Source organism: Quercus robur, chromosome 4, assembly GCF_932294415.1.
Source record: "Quercus robur chromosome 4, dhQueRobu3.1, whole genome shotgun sequence".
In the NCBI taxonomy this organism is placed as follows: domain Eukaryota; kingdom Viridiplantae; phylum Streptophyta; class Magnoliopsida; order Fagales; family Fagaceae; genus Quercus; species Quercus robur.
In genome coordinates this window covers 63,669,700-63,678,440 of record NC_065537.1, presented here as the reverse complement: position 1 = coordinate 63,678,440, position 8,741 = coordinate 63,669,700, and the positions used below count along the sequence as shown (strand labels likewise).

General features: G+C 34.3%; 1 long non-coding RNA gene across 1 annotated transcript; it reads left to right on the top strand.

Moving 5' to 3' along the window:
• The first annotated feature begins 4,883 nt into the window (after window positions 1-4,883).
• Window positions 4,884-8,208, top strand: LOC126723304 (uncharacterized). The gene is made up of 5 exons (XR_007654227.1): window positions 4,884-5,187; window positions 5,796-5,856; window positions 5,957-5,996; window positions 6,114-6,161; window positions 7,954-8,208. It is a non-coding gene; the product is annotated as an uncharacterized LOC126723304 (long non-coding RNA).
• The last annotated feature ends 533 nt before the right edge of the window (window positions 8,209-8,741 follow it).

The following is an 8,741-nucleotide window of genomic DNA, read 5'->3' as shown; positions in this document are numbered from 1 at the left end:
CTACGTAGTAAACTGAAACTGTTACAAGAATAGGGACAAATTGTGTGTCACTCGTTAGGTAATAACATAAAGGGAGTAGCGAGGTAGTGTGAAGGTATGAGTTGGAAGTGATAGTTCTTTATTCTCGTGTAAAAGGTAGCAGGCAGCAACCTTGATCTTCATTTGTCTTCAAATGAAAGTTGTTTGCATTTTGTATCTAATTTAGTCTTCATTCTCTCATCTTCTTTGAATGTGTTTTCCTTATAGCTTTTATAGTATCCTATGTTGCCTTTGCAAAGCCAACAGATTTTACAGGGACAAGCTAACATCAATGATACACAAATTTTGATACGATGTACTCAACATTGACGACATTGCATACATTGTAGACATATTTGATGGCAATTGACAATAGTCATCCTAGAGATATTGCCTCTTTGTACCTATAGTTTTGTGACAAGAGAGGCTTTGGAAGATCTAACATTCAAAGTCACTAGGATCTCAAAAGATATAAACATGCAGATTTCTATCCCTATATTACAACACTAATGTGATCTGTGTGGTCCTGATGCTCACAAGTTCAATTTAGAAAGATTTGTTCATGGGATTGTTGGAGCTTGCAAGACTCAACAGGCTTATATGCCATTTGGAGAAGGGTCTGGCATGTGTATTGGTCAATACTTTGCTATGACAGAACCAAAGGTGTTTTATCTCCATTCTATCCAAGTTTTGCCTCTCATTCTTGCTAGCATACCGCCAGTCCCTGATTTTGGGTAGTTGTTGTACCTGATTCTGAACATGGCGTTACTGTTCTGAGGACAGCTTGACATTTTCCAGCTTTAAGAAAGGCTTTGGTGGAAATTAGAATGGGGAGGATTAGTAAAGTTAGTGAACCATCTTAAAAACATTGTAAAGGCCAACTTGGATGCACAATTCACACGTCTTTACTATGGAGCAATCAGAGAACTAAAGCAATGATGAAGAGGAGTTGGGATGCATGAATTGCAGAAGTTACTCTGTGTTTGAGGACAACTTGACATTTCTCAGCTTTGAGAAAGGCTTTGGAGGTAAAAAGAAAATATTAGAGAACCATCTGTATGTATTAAAAGCAGTGTAAACGCTACCTTGGATGCACACTTCGTATGTCATTACTATGTAGCAATTAGAGAACTTGAAGCAAGGATGAAAAGGAATTGGGATGCATAAATTGCAGAAATAGAAGTTCATTCATTTTATCTCTTGGAATCAGGATGAGAACGTAATCATCGTTTAATTCTAAAACACTATGCAGCTCCCGGAATTGACCCGAAGATTAAAATTTTGTACCGAAATATGCAACAAGTACCTAGTAATTGGATGGTTTTTCATTGACATTATAAAGCAGATGTATGATCTTGTCATAGGTTTTCAGTTTTCATATATGATAATGGCGTGTCTCTCTATTTGTGCATTTGATAGCACGGTAGGTGTCTGAGCAAGAGAAAACATTTCCTTCATTCATATTCACCTATGAGTAAAATCACAATCATATACTGAAAACAGCACTAGGCCACAACTTGAATTAAGAAATTGATCTCGATGTTATTGAAAGCTCTCCTTAAGCAAGAAGTTTATACTTTCTCATGACAGTGTTACTGATAAGCTCTAGACTTAGTAAAACCAAGAAATAAACATGAATATTACAAGTTTATCATTGTTATCAACACAAAAGGAATAAATCTGGAAAAAAACAACCAAGCCAAGTCCACCTAACTCAATTAAAATCAAATCAAATACCTAGATATGGTGAGAGGAGCCACCAATATGGTTGGAGGCTGTACTTTCACAATACTTCCCATTTTATGAAAGTGTTTTTTTGTGTGTGGGGGGACGGGGGTATTACCACACTCATTTTCAAATACTACTAAAATCAAGGATAAACTGAACTATCTGGTTACCTTTCTTGCATTACATAAAGTCTTAAACAAAACACTAGAACTTTTTTTTTTTTTTTGTGTGTGTGTGTGTGTGTGTGTGTGCATATTAAATGGACACTTTTAAAGAAACTAGTCAAGCACAACGACCGACATAAATCACAAGAATACAACACCAAAAATTTATGTAGAAAACCCTCCACGGGATTGGAAAAACGACAGAACCAAGTCTGGTATCTTTTATCAATTCAAAATATCAATGGGGTTACAGTAAGTCTAGTCTATTTACATTTTTTTTTTTTAAAAAAAAAAGCCTACTCTACTTAAAATTATGGGAATACAAACATCAAGAATAAAATCCTTGACTCACAAATGATAATTATTTCATCACCTAATATGTGGATTTCAGGAATATTAACAAAGAGTAAGTTTAGAACTTATTTCTGTGCTTCAACATATTAAGCTTTATATTAATTAGGCATACCATTATTTATAACTTCCCATTTAACAAATCCCTTCAGACTATGGCTTGGCTGGGATTTAGGCTTGGTGGTGGTTGTTGTAGAATTTTATACTGCTATGTCTCTATTGGATTTTATCAAATTATCATCTATGAAGAAAACTCCCACTACATATAGATGCATGACAATTTAGTATATCCTAGCAAACAAGAGAAAAAAAAAAAGCATGTAGAAGTATTATATATGATGCTTCTGTTGATATAAATGCAAGATTTCCTTAGATTTTAAGGTGGTGCCTAAAAAAAACCTTCAAGAATGAATCTCATGCCCCATTGAGGTATCAATTGAAAAGTGACTTCTAGTGGCCGGTTAGTAACATGATTGAATATTCTTCCTATAATAATGCCATTGAGGTTCAAAACATTTTTTCATTTAATTTCACACATAATGAACTTAACACATCAATTACCAAATAGTACAAGGAGATGTTAACGACAATGCTTCACAAATTTTAAACCATGTACTTGACACTGATGAAATTTCATTCATGAGAGTTGACACACCCATACATTAACATAGGTTCGCTAACCTTGTATTTGATGGCAGTTGACAATGGTGATCCAAAAGACATTGCATCTTTTCCCACCTGTGGCTTTTGTGGTCAGAGCGGCCTTGGAAGACATAACATTCAAAGACGTTATGATCTCAAAATGCATAAACATGCGGATTCCAATCCCAATATTGCAACAGCACTATGATTTGTGGGGACCTGATGCACACAAATTCAATCCGAAAAGATTTGCTCATGGAATTGTTGGGGCTTGCAAGACTCCACAGGCTTTTATGTCATTTGGAGTAGGGTCTTGTTTCTATGCTGGCCAACACTTTGCCATGACAGAACTGAAGGTGATTTTATCTCTCATTCTATCCAAGTTTTGCTTCTCACTATTACCAGCATACCAACACTCCCCTACATTAAGGTTGGTTATTGTACCTGAACATGGAGTTACTCTCCGTGTGAGGACTGCTTAACATTTCCTGGCTTTGAGAAAGGCTATGGTGGTAGTAAGAAGATAAAAAGATCAGAGAGATGTAGACTATTTGTATTATCTTGATGTAAGGGCACATTTGATGCACGCATCTCGTGTCATTACCATGTAGTATGTAGGAATTGGAGAAGTTGTTATAGTTCCTTTGGTTACATTGTTTTTTATTGATCGTAAATATTCGAAGCTATAATGAACAGTAATTGGGATGCTTGAATCTTAGAAATAGGAGTCATGGTCTAATCTTGTAATATTAAGCAATTTCTAGCAACTCTCTCTTCTAAAGCCACCCTGTCTACTGGGACAAAAGTTTTGTATGCACTCGGCACATGAGATACCTTCCCTTCTACCAGGTTTTGAGTAAATGATGACATCTGTCCACAATACAAGATAGAGCTAAAGACCCTAGAGCATCTCATTTTCAAATGCCCATTTGCCAATATTGGACCATCTCTCATGTTAGAGGATTGGCAAACAGGGATGAATCACATGCTATTTTGTTGGTGGCAAGAAGCGTCCATTTTTCTTTAAAAGCTAGATCTTTGCTGTACTCTTCTTGTTTTGTATGGGTTTCAGGTTTTGTCCCTTGGCAAGATAATTTTTTTGGCCCATAATGTGACTTCTTGGACTGCATTGTGTCCCATTCCCATCCCTTCTATATCCAAATGAGTCTTTTGCCCAAGTAGAAATGGTTTGGGCCCCTAAGCATTTTGGGATTTGGATGGTTCAATAGTTGGCATTATGCAATTACCATTTTAGTGTGAAAAGTAAAGGTTTAAGGTAAAAAAAAGTTATAAAATAAATAAAAATAAAAATTTAATAAAGTTTTTGATTCGAAGTTAACTTTCTAGTTTTAATCTTAAAACTTATATTACATAACTATTGCCTATTGCACCAAATGACATTCTATAATCTCATTTTTACTGAGAATAAAAATGAAAAAAAAAAAAAAAAAAAAAAAAAAAAAAAAAAAAAAAAACAAAACAAAACTGTAGGGAGAGACCCTTTTTTGGTTTTTGAATTTTGGTTAAGAAATAGTTTTGTAGTTACAAAGTGGTGTTGCTGCCAACATATTAATAATTTGCTACACTATTTCTCATAGTCTTATAAATTAATTGGTAATTTTTTTTATAGTATTTTTAACTTGTTAGAATTCAAAATTTATCTCGTTGTAATTATCGATCTATTATTATTAAAAAAAATAGATTTTATTTAGTTGAGAATATAAAAAAATGAAAGGATAAAAAATGTTAAGAAGATACATAAAACTAAAAGTGAGGGAATAGAAAATATTTTAGTTTTTCATGATACGTATTTTGTACATAAGATGTAAAATAATTATAATTTTTTTTTGGTTACAAAGAAAAAAAGTCGACTAAAAAAAAAAAAAAAAAAACTGGCAGCAATAGTAAATGACTAAACGTCACGTCGTTTTACGGACTCTAAAACCAAAACCCAGAAGACCAGAACAGAAGCTCTTTCAGAAAAAAAAAAAAAAAAAAAAAAAAAAAAAAAAAAAAAAAAAAAAAAAAAAAAAAAAAAAAAGAGCAGCAGGCAGGGTCCCCCGAAGCACCAAAACAAATTCGCCTGGATACCCAACGCCTACAACAAACAGTCGATTTCTCTTTCTCTGGAAAACATTTTTCTAAGGAAAACTAATTCATATTTATGACAGGAAGTTGGCGGAAAGTTTAGGCCGTATTCCGAGATTACGGGTGTGTGTCTACGTTGTAAAGAGCAGATCGAATGGAAGCGCCGTTACGGAAAGTACAAGTCCCCTGCCAAATGGTATTTCCTTTCCCTTTTTGTTTTTCTTCTTGTCTTCATAGTTCGTGTACAAGTCCTCTGCCAAATTTTGACAAAACGCGCCGATCGTCAGGCTTACCATAATCTCTGTCGTGGTTTGTGTTTCTTTCACAGAAAAAATAGTAACATTGTTTACAAGTTGTCAAATTTGTGTTGGAATATACAAACTAAATAGCCCATTTTTAGCTCTGATTTGTTGAATCAATGTACTTTTTTTTATATATGTTTTGCTAAATTACAAATTGCACTCTCTGATTTTGCCCAAGGTTCTAGTGTTTATAACTTTTGAGTTTTGATTTATTCATTTCAGTTCTAACTTCTAGTAAAAGATTACGGGTGCGTTTGTAAAAAAACTATGAGGAGTTGTGATTGCAAAACAGAGTTTTGGGTTTTAAAAACACTCTTTTAATCTCCCAAAACACCTAACCAAATGAACACATTGAATAAAAGTAAAACTAATAAGACTGAAATGAATAAATTGTAGGTTATTGGACAAAGCTGAATTTTGGGCAAAGTTTTTTTATTTTTATTTTTTTGCTTCTGGGTTTTGGTTAATCTAGAATTTAGGCATTGGGTTGATGTGGATGTAGGTTGTGCTAAGGAGCAGAGTGTATCAAAACGCCGTTGCTGTGTGGGTCGTATAGTGGGAAGGTTTTGTTTGATAAATTTATTGCTTTGATATGTATTTATATATTCATTATTTATTTTGGGGGTGTATGAAATTTTGTTTATATGGTGTTTATTCTTGTAGAGATTCTTCAGAAGTAGAGGCCAAGAAGTTGCTTGACGAGGTGGTTATTTTATTTTATTTTTTCCCTCTCTACTATGTCAAATAATTTGTATGAATAGTGCAGATAAGGCTTGGTTTTGCGTGTTAAAAGTTAATGGATATGGTGATTTTGTTGTAGGCCATTAAGAATGTTTGAGAAAGAGACTGGAGGACTCTGCTACGTTCAGTAAGCTCTCTAAAGCAATGCTTTTCAGCTATTTGATATTTTTGTTATAAGGCTCTGGCTCAAATGCACTCTTGATCTGTTCAGTTCTTTCATTCTTTCATACTTGTATAGTATATATAGGGAATGAAATAAACTTCATCTCAAAGTAAACAGTTAAAAATCAACATTCTTTATGATATGGATCTACTTTTTGTTATTCATGAAATCCTTTTATCATGAATGTTATACTGAGAAATAGGTAATCATGTTGTAGCTTCTAAATTTTGATCGTACATAGTGACATATTCCAAGAGACTAATTGCTGCGATACTCAGCTTAAACAGGACAATGTCTCTTTCGTTATAAAATTTCTAGATTGTTATTGGTAGTTGTGTTAATTATGTGTTGGTCTTACTTGGACCCCTTCCATAAAAAGAAGAGTGGAAAAGATACATTTTTTTTGTAAGTTTTAGGAAAACTAACTTTAGAATTTTCAAAACCTTTTTGTTAAATGACTCTTAGTTGAGCTAATTAATGTAGGCATTCAGAAAATACTTAATCATGCAATATGTAGAGAGTAGGAAAATAATCAGCTTTTCTAGACTACTGGGGAATTGGAGCCTCCATTGATCAAATTAGTTCATTTTATACTAATAGTGAGACTAAGATTACTGTACTCCTTTCTTGTTTGTTTTATTGGACAAGAGATAAGATACAAGTTGTAATTTGCAATCCTTTTGCCTGGTAGGCCATATTTGCTTACAGGTTCAGGATGACACATGACACATCATTTGTTTACTTTGAATGTTATTTTGTGTTACGAATTCCATAATGATATGGTTTTTGCATTTATATAATATATATCATCTCTCTTTGCATTTTATTCTGTGTCCAGGTTGCACCGACACGCCATTTTTGGCGACGTACGGTGTCCGACACACATCGGACATAGATACCGGTATGACTCGCCGGACTCTGGGTTTTTTTTTTTCGCTTCTCTGACACGGCGCCGACACGGTGGACATGCCAGCAGTGAAAAAAAAAAAAAAAAAGAGAAAGAGAAAATCACAAATTTTGATAGATGGATAAATCATTACTATTGATTTTGTGATATGCCCTAAAACAAAAATGTTGAAACCCACGGCTCAACCCTCCCTCTGGCCTCTGCGCTCTGTCCCTCGCCGGTGCTAGATCGGGCCGATCGGTGAGTCGGCGAGCTCCATAGACAGTCACCGTAGTTTAGATTCATTCCATGAACATACAACAAGGGCAAGGTTCATTTGAACACCCTACTCAACCACTAAAAAAAACTTTACTGTTTTGTCTTAATCTAAGTAGTGACCATGCTTGTCTCTGCTTATAGTCTCTCCCTTGTTTGGTCTTGTCTCATTTGAATCTTGTTCGTTAGATTGGCTGGTGAGTTGTAGCAAATGGTGTAATTTCCTGACATGAATCTTTAGACTCTTTGTCTGTTTTTCATAAAAATACCTAAATTACCAAAAGATGAAAAAAGAATGAGCCACATATTGCTGAGTGGGAAAATAACAAATAATGTCTTCTATGTTACTTATCCATAGAATTTGGGTTTCCAAGGAAAAGAGATGAAAGGGAAAATTTCCAGAATTTTCAAACTCTGTCAGTTATTAACATATAACTCTATTGCATTTTATTTACCCACAATAGACTTGATGTTATAATTTACAGAGAGATCATTGCACATGCTAAAAATGCTAGTACAGCTTTTCAATGAGTTTGTAAAGGGCTTTGACACAAAGTAAGATTATATGGCCTATCACTGAATTTTGGATCCTAGTCATGTGTGGAATCAGATGGAGACTTTTGCTGTGGCCTTTGCTGAACATGAAAACCGTTTCCAGAAGAAGAAGGTGCAGATATGGAGAAAGGCTTTAAGTAACGTGGCAAAGCTCTCTGGAAAGACATTAACTAATGGGTATCACTTGTTGATCTTCTTATATTGAGCTTTTTTTCTGCTTGTTCTTACTTTAAATGTAGTTGTTGAAAGGTTAACGTTTTCATAATCATAAGAGCATAAAAGAATTACAGTACTGTGATATGGTGTGTGAGTTCTGAGTAAAGAAAAGCGTGTTTATAAAATATATCCTCTCTGATTTTAATGTTTTATTTTTTCCCCAATACTTTGTGTAATTTTTTTATTTTAAATTTTAAATTTTTGTTAACTTTTGATAGCCTCGATCTGGCTTTCCCCTGAAAAGAACTCTAAAAAGTAATATCTAAATGCATAAGCCATGAATCGAAAAGCCGCACGACACAACAACTTCACATATACCGAACACATGTGGCGGCATCCAGCAGGACTGAATAAATTTTCCCATGATGTGTACTACAAGTTCCATCTTGTAAGTCTGTTGTGGCTACAAATGCACACCACTCAAGCCTACTCGGCGTTTAAGTCTAATTGAAACAATCTCAAAATAGAATGTTGGTTGAGGTGAGTGCACTATACTCTCCAATTTCGTGTGTGGGATTTTATTTTAACATACTATTTATCATCCCTATCTTCCAGAAATCCTAGTTCTCTGATTTTTAAGACCAAATTGTGATATAATTTTCAATTGCCTG